The sequence below is a fragment of the Calidris pugnax genome, unplaced genomic scaffold (assembly GCF_001431845.1).
Source record: "Calidris pugnax isolate Ruff unplaced genomic scaffold, ASM143184v1 scaffold38, whole genome shotgun sequence".
Classification (NCBI taxonomy): Eukaryota; Metazoa; Chordata; class Aves; order Charadriiformes; family Scolopacidae; genus Calidris; species Calidris pugnax.
Window position 1 is genome coordinate 8,111,779 of NW_015090995.1, and position 8,300 is coordinate 8,120,078.

At 42.1% G+C, this 8,300-nt stretch overlaps 1 protein-coding gene across 1 annotated transcript in view; it reads right to left on the minus strand.

Moving 5' to 3' along the window:
* The window catches only part of NRK (Nik related kinase), a 100,387-nt gene extending 94,671 nt beyond the window's left edge, over positions 1-5,716 (minus strand). The window contains exon 1 of the mRNA XM_014955170.1: positions 5,652-5,716. The gene's annotated coding sequence lies outside the window, so the exon portion shown is untranslated. The remainder of the gene's footprint in view (positions 1-5,651) is intronic.
* Between the last annotated feature and the right edge of the window lie 2,584 nt (positions 5,717-8,300).

The window sequence follows — 8,300 nt, forward strand, 5'->3', positions numbered from 1 at the left end:
TTATATGCTGCTGCCTACAATAGTTTACTAGTTTTCCATGTGGACAAGATAATCAGCTATGCTACTAAAAACCCAAATAAAGAAAAATAACAGACAAAAAAACACTTCTACCAAGTGTTAGTGAAACAGAAAGCGGTATTTTGTCATTTCTATAAAGAACAACTGATTTCCATACTTGACTCATCAAAATCTCAGTGCCTTGAAGGCTATGATTGGCTTGAAAACTGTAACAAACCACAAACAATAACAAAATACCCCAAGAGATGTAACATTTTTAATGTCTCTGTTTGTGGTAATTTGGAGACTCTGAAATTGCATTTCAGCCTCGAGACACATTCTTCAGAAGGTGGCTACTTCTGACCTGCCCCCAGAAGGGATGGGTTTGAAGTTTTCAGCTCATACACATTCCCCTTCTGGATTGCACTGAACATAACTGAAACACTTCTTACATTTAACCTTCCAGTAACTGCCTGAGGTGCTACAATCAATTAAGGTTTTCAATACAGTCCATAGACTTTAACAGTTCATAACTTAGCATGGTCTAGTGATTCCTTCTGTGCAGTACCAAGTCTCAAAAAACCCATGTTGCTTCTTCCCACCCCTTCCAGCCCCCAGTTACTTCAGCCATTTATTCAATGAAATGAATTATGCAGAACTTAGCAGACTTTCAAATCAAGATAAACTGAAAAGTCGTATTTATGCTCCACTGCACTCCTGCCACTGTACATCAACAGTAGAGTAACACATAACTCATGTCAACAATTGAAGGAGGATTCAATGCCAAGAAGCAGCTGTATTCAAAAACAAAAACAAAAAAACAACAAAACACTCTGTTATGCAGACCTGCTTCCTTTTTGTATCCAGAGTCTTATGTGTCTATGTAGAAATAAAAATATTAGCTGTGCAGATCCACTACAGGAAGACAGGGTTGCTTCCACCCTCTGCCAACCCTCAGCAACAGCAACGCTTCATCTTCATCAGCTGCATTACCAGGAAGCTACTTCTTCCCTTTTGATTCTCACAGTCCCAAACCAGAGCACCTCTCAAGTTCCCTGTGCCCTCAGACTCTGTTAAAGATACAACCATTTTGCACACACAGTAGCTGCAAATCACAGTTTATCATCAGCCTGCAAGATCATACTCCAAAAAATGTCAAACCCCAGAACTTGCCAAAGACACTGACCTCTTGCTCCCTAGGCCACTCAAAACACCAACCCCAGGAGAGGGCTAATCCATATCATTAACACAAAGGAAGTCAAAAGCCCCAGTCAGGTGCCTCTCAACATCGGAAAACAAGCAGATTGCACAGATGCTGCTAATAACCTCATTTGGCCCATGAAAACTGTTTTAGAAGGATGAGGACTCTCAGAGCACAGCTGAATGAGTAGGATTAGGAGCAATTCCTCTTTATCTTGATAACTGAAAAACCAAAGCAGCTATAAACTCAGAGTCCCATGGTCTATTTAGGAGCTCAAGAGCAATTGTCTGACCCAAACACTTCAAAAATGGCACTTCAGTCACTCCATCTCTCCCTTTCTCCATTCACCCATGAGAAAAATGACCCTGCACTGAAAATTAAAAGACAGAAAATGCATTATCAGGCTCCTGCTGAAGACACGCCACTCAAAGAGTATGAAACTAACAGCTGAAGTCTTTAAAAAAAAAAATAAAAATATAAAATATCATCCCCCTAAAACTTACAGTTCAGTTATTACTGCATGCACAAGCACAGAGCAAGATGTTCTACACCAAGGGTGATACACAATCACTACCCAGCTCTTCACAGCAATAGAGCCCAACTGTCGAAGGAAAACAAGGCAACCATATAATTTAAGTTCTGGAGGTAATGGGAGTAGGCAAAGCATTATTCAAAGCACCACACTGTCAGGTCTAGACAGCCATCCCTACATTGTAGGATACAGCCTCAAGCACGCTAAGAGCAGTCCACAGCCCCAGACGTTAGTTCCACAGTCCTTGCAAAGGCACCACCTCTAACAGTACAACATGTGACAATAATGTAGCGAGCACTAACAAGTAAAAGAGATGGTATTTATAAGTTTCCAAGATCATTTTCTGGAGTTCTGCTGCGATCCCAAACACCACTTGATCCAAGCTTCCCCAGGCAGCCTGCAAGAAGGGGTTCCAAGGCACCGCAGCTGCAGCCCCAGGAGGAAGCAAAACCCAAGAACTTGCGGGTGACACCTTCAGCAATCTTGCTTCCTCCCAGATGACACCAACAGTTGTGTGACACAAAACATTGCTCTCCCCTGTCTGAAGGTCCTCACTGATCAGCAGCTCTAAAAAAAGCTCCAAAACCACTGTCCCTCATACTTTGGAGAGCAAGCCCTGTCCCCTGCACAGTCTTTGTGGTCCCTGGCCTTGAGGGTTCCCAAGAAGATGGACAGCCCTGGCAAAATGCAGCACATGGGAAGTTCAGAAACTTCTCTTTCCCATATGGATTCAATAGAGATGGTGCAGAGATTGGACACAGTCTGACCTTCAGCACTTCAAAGTTCAAGAAACCCAGGCATGATAGAGCAAACATGCATTACTTCTCCAACCACCAGCAAATGCACCACTTCCAGCTGCCTTCAGAGAAGGCTCTTTGCTACCACCTTCCATCACATTATTTAGCATCACCTCTTACATAGTATTGTTCTTCAGATTTCAACTCCCGGAAGCCAGCAATTAACTGAAAAACTCATCTGTCATTTCAAGAGGTAATGAATCCAGTCGCATGACTTCTGGGTACCATCTGATTTTTTTAATATCTAATTCATACTTTCCAAAAGGCTGAAGTTGCCAGTCCTGGCATATTTACGTCCTACTGCTTCATAAGTTGTCAAAAAATCTACTAGCTTTTAGTCGGTTATTATATGCAAATCCCAACTTTATAACACTTCTAGACAGCTCTAGCATTATCATGGGTACAATTTATACCCTTCCCATTTCATTTAAAAAGACACTGAACTGGAACTGGTCTGGAATAATTCAGTATGAACAATACTCTCCTTCAATAAATCTGTTAAACATTGTTTTCCAAAACTAATAATGAATCCTCTAAATTTTATTTTCATTTTTATGCAGCTGCATATATTAAAACATATAGCCTTATGAATCATCTTCACAGCCAACCAAGCAATTTAGTTATCTTCGACGTTGTTTAGCCTGAAATAAGCTTTGCTTTGATTATGTGCAAACTACTATGTGTATCCATTTCTGAATGTATGAAAGATTCTGACACCTCTGGAGAATAAAAACATGCTCTAATGACACGAGTACATTATGTGGATAACTGAGATTACTTTATAACTTAAATATTTATGATCACAAGCCTATACTAGACAAACTACAAAATGATTCCAGCATTCCCTAATTCACTCCACTGGCCCTAGCATTGTGTAGATCCAAGATCCAACTACAGTGAAAAAGAAAAGTCAATACCATAACCTAACTTTCTATGGTCTCCTCAGAAGCAGTTCTAGCTGCCCTCCTCCAGAGAAAAGAGACATTTGCTCTGGTTGCCAGGCCAGCACGAGGGAGATACCACCCGAGTATATTCAGTTGCTGCTCAGCATCTTCCACAGAGGTATTTCCAAACACACTGGAGCTTTGGCCTGTGTGAAAACTGTTCACAACAGAGACCAAGTTGACTGCCTGCAGTTTGGAGCACCCACTTTGTATCTGTCCACTACATCTATCATCATCTGTCCTCTTCAGTCACATGGCCCACTGTCAACCTCCTGCAAAGAGCAGCTCCATCCCTGAACAAGCCTCAGCAAAACACCCTACATCCAGTGATCACGTGTATTTAGATGAACAAAGCCTTTGTTATGGGTGTGCTTGACCCCGAGCCAGGGTTACACACATCCCATCATCTCTCCATCGCATGATGCGTGTGAGCAAAGCTCCCCCTCAGCACCCGCAGCCTTGCAGCACCCTGTCCCTCGGTGCCTGGCTCACACGTGGCAGCTACTCCCAAGTGCAGAAGGACCCAATATTCAAATCACTCATTACCCACTGCTGTCAGAACCTGGTCTCCTGCACGCTCAGCAGAGAGCAGCCTTTGGGTACAATTTTGAATTGTCATTGTCAATATATCTTACACATTTTGGCAACTAACATTCCAGTGAACCACATGATAGCCCAAAACATTTTCTCTTGCAGCAGAGAAGCAATTTGTGTTGCTCCTTCCTGTTTCTGCCATGATTAAGCAGCTGATTCACTCTCAACATCCTTAAAAGATGACTAGATTGAAACTTTTTCTCTCCCAATATAAACTAAATCCAGGCAGGAAAAGAAGGGTAACTATTTCAGAGGCCATTTGGGAGCTTTAGGATGTTTCCACTGATAGAAAACTCTGCAATTACACTGACAGCAGCACCCCTGAATGTCTTCTGGTTTCTAAGCTGTCCATGTGAACCCCTGAGCCTCCATCTTTAGTTTAGTAGTACTGACCTCAGTATCTGAATGACAATCTCAGAAACAACACAGACTTAATCACAGCCACAAAGAGTTACATTAGAAAGATCCTGCTTCTGACATAAAAATAAGTTTAAAAGATGTAGTATGGGAAAGCAGAAACTCCCCAGAACTGCTACTGTAGAGGATTTTCCAGAGTGTTTGAAAGAGTACCTATAGCTTCAGAGGGGAACCAAAACGCAGCCACAGCAGATCTGCCAGGAGAGGATGGACACCGAAATGTAACACGCGTTCAATGCAACCGAATCGCAGAAAGACAAACAGCCCTCCTGCATTTCTGCATCAGGGCCCCCTCCGCATTCCCCCTGCAACAGGGGATCAATGCAGAAAGAGCCTGCACCAACAAACAGAGGCATCACGCAGGAGGTCATCGGCAGTGGGGTCTGCAGGAGAAGCAAGACCAGACAGCTTCCTCCAGCTGCCTCTTCTGAGGTACCTCCAAGGGTTCAGCAGTGCGGCCTTTTCCTTCCGCTCTCTTCTTTCTCCAAATGGGAGCAACACAGACTTGGTTCCCTATTTCATCATGCCTATTTTCTCTTCTCAGATCATTCTTTGGAAGGGCTTCACAGTGAAAAGGACAGTTTTCCAGGCTAGCTCTTGTAACTAACTAAAGGAGTGCATTGCCCAGTGTAGACAGCATGTTATAGCAGACAATATTTAATTCCTCTAGTTTCTTGACCGGTAGTTCTGTTTTGATATCACAGCCACAAAGGTAATAATAGAACTAAAAAACTTCATAGCCTGCCCATCAACCAGGGCTAACCGACACCTCTGACTTGAAAAGCACTGCTATTTTAGTCTTGGCTGAGCTCTCCACTCCATCCAGGCCAAATTTAGCCATCAATGATCTTAATTTGTGCCAGCCACCTATTAAATAATTTTGAAGAACAGAAAATAATCACGACAGAAGAAACAGGGCAGAGGGAAGTCAGTAGGAAAGGCAGCACACTTATCTGACTTGCGGCAGCAGAGAGACATGAAAACGGGGCAGAAGGAAGGGGCACAGGGCTTCACAGGGGACACCATCTTGCATCACACAGAAAAAACAGCAAGATAAAACAGGCTATTACTGGAACAATATTGGCCACCTTCTTCAACGGTGCTCATTTCTGCTTTAGGAAAAACAGCTTTATTAAGAACAACATTATAAATTAAAGAGGCATCCAAACCTTATAGACTTGTCCATATGTTCCATTTCCAACAACCTGCACCAGTTCAAATATTCCCGCAGGGTCCTGCAAAAAGCAGAAGAAATAACATTATTTGCAGCAAAGCAACCACTTCATAATGGAGCGTAACTGCACACAACCAAAATGAAAACGTCTGTGGCAGATCTCCTAATGATCTGTATTGCACACTGAAGGGGAAATAGCCAAATAATGCTATAAGAAATACATTTAATATTGAAGTTTTCAGTCAAGTTGCCCAGAACTCCACACACAAAACAACTTGGTGAAGATTTGTAGCATAGTGATACAGCAGATACAACAAATAAATGGAGATGTGTGAAGAACACAAGAATTCAACAGATTGGGCTTAGTAGCAGAATAAGGAATAAACTCCAGGCTTCCTAAGCCTTAAAACACTGAGCTAGCCTAGAGGCTGAGCTGCTGTCTTCTGCTATGAAACACTTGGCAATGTAATAAAGAACCTAAATCACAGAATTGAAAAAACACTATATGAAGCACCTGAACCCAATTACCTTACAAAAGGGAACTGGACCACCCCAGGCAATCTGAACACCACAGGGAGGCTGAGAATGCTCAACTGTCTCGTTTTGGAAACATAACGAGGTGAATTTGACTGATGTATTGAAGTCTTGGCCTTGAACCCAAACTAGATTGGTGTTAATTTACACAAAATATTTATGTGTCAGGTCATCAGTGTACCACAGCACATGAGCCAACTTTCGTCCTACTGGTTTAGCACCAGTTGCTCTAAAACCAACCACTGCAGCACATGTCCTTCTCCAACAACAAGACGCTGCAGCCTTTCAGATACAGGAAGACCATCTTTTTGCAAGGCGTGGGCAAGTCAATGTTCGCTCCTGCATGACTGAGCACATTAAGAAATCTGTTGCTTCAGTTAAAACTCACTTGAGAGCTTTATATAAAAACATTAAGAACTCAAGAGACCAGTTTCCTGATTTCTGGCTAAGCCATTTATCAGTCAGCTCATTTCTTGGGATGATATCATTGAGAGATTTACATAAAACATTATTAACTCCATGTGTCAGTTTTACTACATCTGTTTCAGCAATCTGTCATGTCAGTTGATGCCTATTGGTACAGCTGAGGGATGCGATACAGAAAAACATTATCTCAGAAGTCCAATTTCTATGACTGTGGTTGCAAAACATTTTTTTTTTCTTTAAAGGTATCAAGCTACTTCTCTGCTCCACTTATATGTTATTCTTTTAATATAAATAATACTTTCTTCAGTATCTGATATGGAAACGTTTACTTAGGCAAAATCCCAATGGAAACATACCGGCTTTTTTCTGAGCAGATTCTGCCTTTACTGGCACAACTGTCACAATACATGGCAACAGCTTTCACTGTCAGAGCAACACACCACAGACTTCCACAACTGAAAGTACTAATGAGTTCGTTTGGTTTTGCCTCTAAGTCAAATGAGTTTTAATATTATATTTCCTGAATTGTCTAACTCGCAAAAATATTTAAAAAGCAAACAACTAATTAACAATGCATATACCAGATCAAATCACTTACTTTTGACCCATGCACAGGCCACTCTGTGTCATTTCTTTTCTATCTCTTACAATTAAGACAAGGTGGTAAGTCATGGCCTCCTAGACTTAAACCCCAATTATAGAAGCCTCGTGCAACAAGATGTCCATGGACCACTCGTGTATGGATCTATGCACAGGCATAAAAGCACTTGCAACATTGGGATCTTTCTAAAGCCCTTTGCTTCTTTCTCATTTCTTCATTCTGTGTTCCCACTAGTCTTGGGTATAAAGGAGCCACACACTTTGCTCCAGCAGAGCTGAAGTCAGCAATAATCCATTGCCATCACAGCTGCCAAAGCAAGAGGTGGGTGCTACAAACCTCTGCCTCAGGTGCAACCTTCCCCCAGAACCATCCTTGGGTTGGGTCTGTGCAGTACAATGCTCTCTTCTTCTCCAAGCTTATTTATTATGCACGTATAACAATTTAGTGTACCTCAAAATCAGATTCTCTCTCTCCCTCCAATCAATTTCATTCTGATTTAGCATCCTAATAGGTTGCTTCTAAAGGCTTCAGACACTCTAGGAAAAACCCAAACAATTATCTAAATAAATGTTAGCATTAACTTTAATACAGCAAAAAATCCTACCCTGTCCTTGCCAGCCAATTGAGCATTAACATCTCAAGCCTCCGCAGCCCTGAGTGCAGCCAAAACACTTGGCCATCTCTCTTCTTTTAATCAGGACACCGTAGCAAACCAAACCTTGTTAAGAGTCATAAAGGATATTAATCTGGGCTCTGACTTTGGTCCTTGGATTGCCCTTGTTTGCTTGGATATCAGCACTGCATCGTTTGCTGGCATTATTCACAACAAGCCAACTTCTTAATTATCTTGGAGTTAGGTATCATCTTTGATGTAGTGCTTCCTCTCAGCCACCATTTAAACCCCATCGTCCATCTGACCCTTCACCAGCCAACCCCTGCCAAATTGCCAGGTTCACTTTGACAGACGCCAAATTCCTGGCCTGAACATTCATCACTTGAAGGTTAATTACTGTAATGCACTGTACCATATGGAGGCCTTCTTGCTTTCCTGCAAGTCATCTGCAGAGCCCTCAAAAGGCAAGA